The following is a 9,480-nucleotide window of genomic DNA, read 5'->3' on the forward strand; positions in this document are numbered from 1 at the left end:
TTTTGCGGTACACGGACCTCTCACTGTTGTGGCCTCTCCCGTTGCGGAGCACAGGCTCCGGACGCGCAGGCTCAGCGGCCATGGATCACGGGCCCAGCCGCTCCGTGGCATGTGGGATCTTCCCGGACCGGTGCATGAACCTGTGTCCCCTGCATCGGCAGGCGGACTCTCAACCACTGCGCCACCAGGGAAGCCCTGAGCTTATATTTTGGTGCATCATTCTAAGTGACAGTGAAGCAATGAAAGGTATCAAAGATAGAGGCTACCACTCATGCATAATACAAGAAGCTATTGGCTAAGCAAGGGAGAGCTTCTATGAGGAAAGAACCCTTACTTTCTTTTTAACAATTTCATAGCATTTTGTTACATAACTATTCCGTAATTGAATCAGCCGATAGTGATATTGGCTGATATAGTGACCATCTCAGCAAGTAGCAACTAGAACCAGTTTTTAAACACAAGATGAAGAAGCTTTATGAGTACTAATATGGAATGATCTTCAAGAAGTATCATTAAACTAAAATATTTTTATTTTCTTCTATAATGCATAAAATGTTTCTGGGAGGAGATACAAGAAATTAACAACCACTGTGTAAGGAGGCAGAGGCAGGGGAACTATGTAGCTGGGGAGCTGGAAGGGGAGGAAGACTTTTCGCTATAATTATCTCTTTGTAACTTTATATTTGAAATTATATGTTTATTACTCAAACAGATTTAAAATTAAACACAAAATAGGTATCATTGTACGTTTGTCACTGTAAAAATACAAATCTATTTTACTATTACTGTCATTAAAATCTCAACTTATACTTATTATACTTATTAGATATTATTTTTTCTGATTCATAAATGGTACTTTACTTTCTGAATATTATTTCTATTAGGTCTAGTTAATTAAAGTATTTTCAGCAGCCTTTTATCTATCTGTGATGTTCTTTGTCCAATAGGAAAATTTACTTTTAATCAAATCCAAAAACTTTTCCTTTAAACCTTTGCATATGTGTGTTTAATTTGGTTGAGAACTCCTTCCAAACCCCAATGCCTTAAAGATAATCAGGCATTTTCAGGAACCTTCTATTACTTTGAATTTATTGGAAGTTTATTTTCATAAGTGGTTTAAGAAAGGCTTCCAAATTCGTTTTTCCTAACTCATTTTAATAAACAACTGATTATTGACTCACTGATGTAAAATGCCTATTCGTGGTATTGTGTGAGCCCCAGGATGGTGGTTAATCCATCAACATCACCGTTAAGCCCCAGAATGGTCTAGTCTTTCATGGTTGTTCTTTCCCAGCCTTCTGTGTTTTCCTTATAGGCATGTTCTTATCAAAACTCATGCTGAAGACTCAGCATGCTTTCTCTGAGAAGTTCTCTTCTCCCCTCCCCCGGCGTGTGTACTGAAAACTCTAGCCACTTTGACACCCCGTAATCTTAGCTGTGCCTCCTCAACCCAGGGATCCACCTGGGTTCTTATTCATAGTGCGCTGGTCTGGAAACTCTTTCCAGGCAGAGTGGGGAGGCAGCCACAGGGCTTTCCCAACTGCCACAGTCCTGCACTGACTGATGTCTGAGGACTGAAAATGCTTCTTTGATATTTTTTTGTCTCTCTCTGGTCACTTGTTTTAGACAGGATAATAAATGCAATCCCTATTATTCCATCTTGGTTAGAAGCAGAGGTGTCCTATAATATTTCATAATATGTGGCCGGTCCCCCATTTTGTTCTTATTATTCAATATAATTTTAGTGTTTGCTATACTTTTAAAACACTTTCCAGGATCCTCCAAAAACCCCACTGGAAATTTGAACAAAATTACCTTGAATTAGTAGATTAAATTAGGGAGGTTACCTCTTCACAAGGTTAAGTAGTTATATCCTGACATATAGTAAGAATATTTATTTATTTATTTATCTACTTATTCATTCATCCTTCATTTATGTCTTATTTAAACCTTTATTAGGACTATATATTTTTATCTTCTTAAAGTGATTGTCTATTCTTAGTTTAATTCTTAGATACTTTAGAGTATTTTTTTGTAATATAAATTCATTGTGTTTTGCACTTTATGGTTGGTTATTGGTATAGAGGCATACTCTTGATTGCATATACAGGCATGCCTTAGCAATATTGTAAGTTCAGTTCCAGACTAGCACAACAAAGAGAATATCACAATCAAGTGAGTCCCACAGAATTTTCAGTTTCCCACTGCATCTAACTTTATGTTTACACTATACTGTAGTTTGTTAAGTGTGCAATAGCATTATGTTTTTTTTAAATGTACATACCTTAATTATACAATACTTTATTGCTTAAAAGGCTAACCATCATCTGAGCCTTCAGCAATTCATAATCTTTTAGCTGGAAGAGCGTCCTGCCTCGATTTTTTTTTTTTAATTTTATTGAAGTGTAGTTGATTTACAGTGTTGTGTTAATTTCTGCTGTACAACAAAGTGACTCGTGTGTGTGTGTGTGCGTGTGCGTGTGTGTGTGTGTGTATATGTTTTCCATATTCTTTCCCTTATGGTTTGTCACAGGATATTGAATATAGCTCCCTGTGCTATACAGTAGGACCTTGTTGTTTATCCATTCTATATATAATAGTTTGCATCTGCTAACCCCAAACTCCCAATCCTTCCCTCCCCTACCGCCCTCCTTTGGCAACCACAGGCCTCTTTTCTATGTCTGTGAGTCTGTTTCTGTTTCGTGATCAATTCATTTGTGTCATATTGTAGATTCCACATATAAGTGATATCATATGGTATTTATCTTTCTCTTTCTGACTTACTTCACTTAGTATTATAATCTCTAGGGCCATCCATGTTGCTGCAAATGCAATTATTTTATTCTTGGACCTAGAGATGATCATGCTTTTTCACTTCTGAGTAATATTTGATTGTGTACATGTACCACATCTTCTTTATCCATTCATCTGTTGATGGACATTTAGGTTGTTTCCATGTCTTGGCTATTGTAAATAGTGCTGTTATGAACATAGGGGTGCATGTATCTTTTTGATTTATAGTTTTGCCTGGGTATATGCCCAGGAGTGGGATTGCTGGATCATATGGCAACTCTATTTTAGTTTTTTGAGGAACCGCCATACTGTCTTCCATAGTGGCTGCACCAGTTTACTTTCCCACCAACAGTGTAAAAGGGTTCTCTTTTCTCCACACCCTCTCCAGCGTTTATTTGTAGACTTTTTAATCATGGCTGTTCTGACTGGTGTGAGGTGATACCTCATTGTAGTTTTGATTTGCATTTCTCTAATAATTAGTGATGTTGAGCATCTTTTCATGTGCCTATTGGCCATCTGTATGTTTTCTTTAGAGAAATGTCTATTTAGGTTTTCTGTCCATTTTTTGATTAGGTTGTTCATTTTTTGTTGTTGTTACTGAGTTGTATGAGCTGTTTGTATATATTGGAAATTAAGCCCTTGTCGGTCACATCATTTGCAAATATTTTCTCCCAGTCTGTAGGTTGTCGTTTCGTTTTGTTTATGGTTTCCTTTGCTGTGCAAAAGCTTATGTTTGATTAGGTCCCATTTGTTTATTTTTGCTTTTATTTCTATTGCCTTAGGAGACTAACCTAAGAAGACATTGGTATGATTTATGTCAGAGAAAAAGAAATAAAAGGTATTCAGATTGGTACGGAAGAGGTAAAGTTGTCATTATATGCAGATGACATGATACTGTATATAGAAAACCCTAAAGACTCCACACTAAAACTACTAGAACTGATAAACAAATTCAGCTAGGTAGCAGGATACAAGATTAACATACAGAAATAGGTTACATTTCTTTACACTAACAATGAAATATCAGAAAGGGAATGTAACCAATAATCCCTTTTAAAATCACATCAAAAAATAAAATAAAATACTTAGGAGTAAACCTCACCAAGGAGGTGAAAGACTTTTATGCTGAGAAATACAAAACATTAATAAAGGAAATTAAAGATGATTCAAAGAAATGGAAAGATAGCCCATGTTCTTGGATTGGAAGAATTAATATTGTTAAAATGACCATACGGCCCAAAGCAATCTACAGATTTAATGTGATCCTTATTAAATTACCCATGACATTTGTTTTTACAGAACTAGAACAAATAATCCTAAAATTTATATGGAATCATAAAAGAATCGGAATTGCCAAAGCAATCCTGAGGAAAATGAACAAAGCAGGAGGCTTAACCCTCCCAGACTTCAGGCAATACTACAAGGCTACAATATTCAAAACAGTGTGGTATTGGCACAGAAACAGACATATGGATCAATGGAACAGAATAGAGAGTCCAGAAATAATCCCATGCACCTACAGACCATTAATCCTCAACAAAGGAGTCAAGAACATACAATAAGAAAATATAGTCTCTTCAGCAAGTGATGCTGGGAAAGTTGGACAGCCACATGTAAATCAATGAAGTTAGAACACACCCTCACACCGTACACAAAAATAAACTCAAAATGGCTTAAAGACTTAAATATAAGACAAGACACCATAAAAATCCTAGAAGAGAACATAGGCAAAACGTTCTCTGCCTCAGTGTTGATGGCTGCTGACTGATCAGGGTGATGGTGGCTGAAGGTTGGGATGGCCATGACAATTTATTAAAATAGGACAACGGTTAGGTTTGCCATATTGATTGACTATTTCTTTCATGAATGATTTCTCTGTAGCAGGCAATGTTGTTTGATAGCATTTTACTCACAGTAGAACTTCTTTCAAAATTGGAGTCAGTCCTCTCAAGTCCTGCTGCTGCTTTATCAACTACATTTATGTACTATTCTAAATCCTTTTGTTGTCATTTCAACAGTCTTCACACCATCTCCATCAGGAGTAAATTCCAGCTCAAGAAACCATTTTCTTTGCTCATCCATAAGAAGCAACTCCTCATCCATTAAAGTCTTATGATGAGATCACAACAATTCATTCACATCTTCAGGCTCCACTTCTAATTCTACTTCTCTTGCCACTTCCACCACATCTGCAGTTGTTTCCTCTGCTGAAGTCTTGAACCCCTAAAAGTCATCCTTCTTCCAAATTTCTATTAATGTTGATATTTTGACATCTTCCCATGAATAGTGAATGTTTTTTCATAGTATCTAGAATGGCGAATCCTTTTCAGAAGGTTTTTAATTTACTTTGTTGACGTCCATCAGAGGAATCACTATGTATGGCATCTATAGCTTTATGAAATGTATTTCTTGAATAATAAGAATTAAAATTAGAAATTACTCCCTGATCCATGGGCTGCAGAATGGATGCTGTGTTAGCAGCCATGAAAACAGAATGAATCTTGTTGTACATCTCTATCAGAGCTCTTGGGTGACTAGGTTTATTGTCAATGAGAAGTCATATTTTGAAAGGAATCTTTTTTGCTGAGCAGTAGGTCTCAAGGTGGGCTTCAAATATTCAGTAAACCATGCTGTAAACAGGTGTGCTGTTATCCAGGGTTGGTTGTTCCACTTATAAAGCATGGGCAGAGTAGATTTAGTACAACCCTTAAGGGCCCTAGGATTTTCAGAATGGTAAGTGAGCACTGACTTCAACTTCAAGTCACCAGCTGCATTATCCCCTAACAAGAGAGTCAGCCTTTCCTTTGAAACTTTGAAGCAAAGCATTGACTTCTCCTCTCTGGCTATGAAAATCCTATATGGCATCTTTTCCAATATAAGTCTGTTTCATATACATTGAAAATCTGTTGTTTAGCCACCTTTATTAATTATCTCAGCTAGATATTCTGGATAACTTGCTGCAGCTTCTACATCAGCACTTGCTGTTTCACCTTGCACTTTTATGTTATGGAGATGGTGTCTTTCCTTAAACATCATGAACCAACCTCTGCTAGCTTCAAATTTTCTTCTGCAGCTTCCTTACATCTCTCAGCTTTCATAGAATTGAACAGAGTTAGGATCTTGCTCTGGATTAGACTTTGGTTTAAGGAAATGTTGTAGCTCCTTTGATCTTCTATCCAGACCACTAAAACTTACTCCTTATCAGCATTAGGCTGTTTCCTTTTCTTACCATTCCTGCGTTCACTGGAGTAGCACTTTTAATTTTCTTCAAGAACTTTTTCTTTGCATTCACAACTTAGTTAACTCTTTAGCACGTGAAACCTCTCTTTTGGCCTATCTTGGCTTTCAACATGGTTTCTTACTAAACTTAAACATTTCTAGTTTTTTATTTAAAGTGAGAGATGTGCAACTCCTCCTTTCACTTGAACACTTAGAGACCATTGTAGGATTATTAATTGGCTTTATTTCAATATTGTTGTGTCTTAGGGAGTAGGGAGACCTGAGAAAAGGGAGGGAGATGAAGGGGGGACATCTGGTTGGTAGAGCAGTCAGAGCACCACAGCATTTATCTGTTAAGTTGACCATCTTATACGAGCGTGGTTCATGTCATCTCAAAACAATTACAATAGTAATATCAAAGATCATTGGTCACAGATCACCATAACAAATATCATAATAATGAAAAAGTTTTAATATTACAAAAATTACCAAATGTGACATAGAGACAGGAAGTGAGCAAATGCTTTTGAAAAAAAATGGTGCTGATAGACTTACTCTATGCAGGGTTGCCACAGACATTCAATTTGTAATATCTACACAGCACAATAAAGCTAAGTGCCATAAAACAGGGTTATGCCTGTATTAAATGTGTAGCCAGAAATTTTGTTTACATTTTCTAATTAGTGTCAATAGTTGTTCTGGTGATTCTTTTTGATATCCTACATACATCATTCTGTCATCTGCATTTAATTATACTTTTGACTCTTTCAATCTTTAGGTTTCTCATTTCTTTTGCTTTTGTTAATGCATTGTGTACTATTCAATACACTCTGAACAATATTAATAATAGATGGAATAGGTATCACGTTTCTAAACTTAAAGTAAACGTCATACCTTTTTACATTTTAGTGTGATGTTTTCTATTTGTTATTAGTAGGTAGCCATTAAAAAGTAAAGGAAGTTCCCTACTCAGTTTTTCTAGAGGTGTTTTATATTTAATCAGATAGAGATACTGAATGTTGTCAAATTTTTTTCTAATTCTATTGAGATGCTCATTTTTTTAAATTGAATTACATCAATAAATTTGCTGACATTGAAACATTCTTACTGAGAGTTCTGTGTGGTCACTTCTATAATTTTGTTTTCATTTTGTTTATTAGTTTTTGTAATATCTATTTTGAGTGACAATTTCTTTTTCTTCTTCTTTTATTTCCATCAAAAGGGGAAGAAAGCTATCATGATAGTGTGGATTTAATCTTCTGTCACTCAAATTTATGCTCACCTCCAGCACCAGCAACCACATTCTTGAGTGAGTGGTTTAAGATCTTTGGACATTATTGTCCACTTCTATAAAAATCAGGATAGAGATGAGAGTCAGGAATAATATTCTTTGATGCCTTGACTCCTCAGCTCTTGAGAAGCTTACATAAGATATTTAATCAGAATTTCTCTTCTGGTCTCTCCATCTTTGTTTCCCAATAAATTCAATCCCTACATCCTCATATATATATATATATATATATATATATATATATATATATATATACACCTGTGTTGCACAATCTTTGTGTTTCAGTTAGTTATTTGACTAACAATGACTGATTTTTACCTCTTGCTAGATTAAAAATAACTGAAATATATTGGAAAGGTATTGTGCAGTTCATAGCATACATAAAACCGGAGCAGTGCTCTGAATCTGGACAACAGGAAACCCTTGACCATCTTATCCATCTTATCTAAGTTACACACAACAAATCTACCCCAGTGCCCATTTCAGCAGCACATATACTAAAATTGGAATGATACAGAGAAGGTTAACATGATCCCTGGCAAGGATGATATGCAAATTTATGAAGTGTCCCATATTTTTCTGTATTATATACTTCAAAATTGCTAAGAAACTTGATCTTAAACATTCTCACCACAAAAAAGAAATAAATAATAGTAATGTGATATTGTAGAGGTATTAGCTAACATTATGTGGTGGTGATCATACTGCAATATATAAATGTATCAAATCAGCACATTGTACGCCATAAACTTACACAATGTTGTATACCAATTATGCCTCAATGTAAATTTTTTAGTTAAAAAATATCTACCCTAAATGATTTCTCCATCACTTTGTTACTCTGCTTAAGATTCAAAATCCCTACAGAAAGATTGTAGTTGGCCTTGCTCATATCAGGTCCTTCACCACCCCTTGGTAGGGTCAGTTCACCTTGACTTGTCATCCCACCAAGACTATTCACAAAGGTGGAGAAGTCATTTTCTAAGGAAAAATGTTTCAATGTCAAAGAAGGAATGGGTTCTGGCAACACCAAAAAAATAAGAAATTCCCACTGCATTTCCCCATTGTTTGATTAACCCATATTTATTAGGTGACTAGGAGGCATAGTCTCATGGAAGAATGGATGGAATGTCCTGTTTCCATATTCCCACAGCACCTTTTTTCTTCTCTGTGTCAACACATACACACCCTAGAATTGTATTTCCTGTTATCACTACAAAAGGTAAGATATTTGAGAGCAGAAACTTCAACCTTAATCTTGCCCTTAGGTATGACTTCCCAGATTTTACCACATAGCCCTTGGCATAGTTATAAATTTTGTAAAGGAAGAAAAGGAAAGAAGAGAAGGAAGAAGGAAGGAAGGAAGGAAGGAAGAAAGGAAGGAAGGAAGGAAGGAAAGAAGGAAGGAAGAAAAGAAGGAAGGAAGGAATCTAGAAGAGAATAAATGACAACTCTGTATGATAGAGAAGGCTCTGAGCGATAACCATCTGAAGTACCAGGCTACCCTTAAGATGATAAATTCCTAATCACGGAAGATTCTTATTACCAGCCAGATGAACATATGACCCATAGTCTATAGAAAGAATTGAAGCTTTAAAAGGAAATTGAACTAGATGACTTTTAAGTTCCCTTTCAGCCATGAGTTTCTATGATTCCTTGATACAAGATCTTAAATCATGAGGACTCAGAGAGGGCAGCAGGACTAGATCCAAGGGAACAGTGAGATCCATATGAAGGTGAGAACTGTGGTTAAAGCATGTGTATCCCTGTGCTTTTCTAAGCCCTTCCTGATTTGGTCAATACCTATGAAGGAACAGCCATGCTTCCTTCCAGTGATTTTCTTGAGAGCAGTTTGACTCATTTCTATTCATCAGTGCACTAAAGACATTAGAAAGCTTCTGTGGTAAGATAGCCTTGCAATTTTTGGATGTATATCTGAAGCCTTTAAAAGATAAGAGAACATGTATGTCTAACTCGAAGTCCCTCAGACTCCTGGGATCTTAGTTTTCAACATCATGAAACCTTTGATATTTGGGGTTGTTTTGCCATTGACAAAACACTACTTTTATTTCTAAAGGGAGACTGCGAACTTCAGATGGCCTTTTTCAAAGCAAGTAGATTTTAAAAATTTTTGTTTGTTTTTTAATGTAAATAAATTAGGACTTTGCAAATTTGTT

The 9,480-nt window shown here is 35.9% G+C and overlaps 1 non-coding gene across 1 annotated transcript; it reads left to right on the forward strand.

Annotated features, from left to right (window-relative positions):
• The first annotated feature begins 7,776 nt into the window (after positions 1 to 7,776).
• LOC112067016 (U6 spliceosomal RNA) lies at positions 7,777 to 7,882 on the forward strand. The gene has a single exon (XR_002893034.1). It is a non-coding gene; the product is annotated as a U6 spliceosomal RNA (small nuclear RNA).
• The last annotated feature ends 1,598 nt before the right edge of the window (positions 7,883 to 9,480 follow it).

The sequence above is a fragment of the Physeter macrocephalus genome, chromosome 16 (assembly GCF_002837175.3).
Source record: "Physeter macrocephalus isolate SW-GA chromosome 16, ASM283717v5, whole genome shotgun sequence".
Classification (NCBI taxonomy): domain Eukaryota; kingdom Metazoa; phylum Chordata; class Mammalia; order Artiodactyla; family Physeteridae; genus Physeter; species Physeter macrocephalus.